The sequence below is a fragment of the Frankliniella occidentalis genome, unplaced genomic scaffold, assembly GCF_000697945.3.
Source record: "Frankliniella occidentalis isolate FOCC.00 unplaced genomic scaffold, Focc_3.1 Scaffold176, whole genome shotgun sequence".
Taxonomy (NCBI): Eukaryota; Metazoa; Arthropoda; class Insecta; order Thysanoptera; family Thripidae; genus Frankliniella; species Frankliniella occidentalis.
Genome location: NW_026267302.1, coordinates 364,314 through 364,915, shown reverse-complemented (window position 1 = coordinate 364,915; position 602 = coordinate 364,314). Strand labels below are relative to the sequence as shown.

The 602-nt window shown below is 59.0% G+C and overlaps 1 protein-coding gene across 1 annotated transcript in view; it reads left to right on the top strand.

Moving 5' to 3' along the window:
• LOC113205060 (plexin-B) overlaps positions 1–602 on the top strand; it is a 166,148-nt gene that overhangs the window by 105,259 nt on the left and 60,287 nt on the right. The window lies entirely within an intron of this gene.

The following is a 602-nucleotide window of genomic DNA, read 5'->3' as shown; positions in this document are numbered from 1 at the left end:
GCCCCCCTCCACCACCACCTCCACGCCGCGCCCGCGCCCATCCCCGCGCCCCACCGATTTCATCCCCCCAGCCTGGTTCCGCATGACGGAGAGGTCCATGCTGGCGGGCACCAGCCGCGCGCCCCGCATCTCCTACCCGCGTCGTCTGGCCGTGCCGGTCACGACCACGACGACGACCTCGACCACCACCACGAGGCCCCCGAGGCCGGCTCCTGTGTCCAGGGCGCACGGGTGCGCCGCGAGCCCCGCACACTCCGTGCTCGTCACGATCTTTGTGATCTGGCAGAAGCTTCTGTGATCTCACTGCTAGCCGTCCCTCGGGGGAAAAGCTTTAACACGGTCGACTGATACTAACCTCTGACTGCCTTCTAGACTGAATCTTTTGTAACTATCATGAACTCGAACCACTCGCGTGTAACGCTCTGGTACTTAGATCGCTCGCATTGGTGTGTTTATTCGCGACTCTCACTATTTCTATTTCAATGCCTCCTCTACTCTGCTAGTAGTTCTTTAGTTAGTCGTTGCGACTAAGCGCTGTGCCAACGATGCTTGGAGCATCGCGACCCATTTTATTTGTTTTGGCTCGTATCGAGCTACTGTAC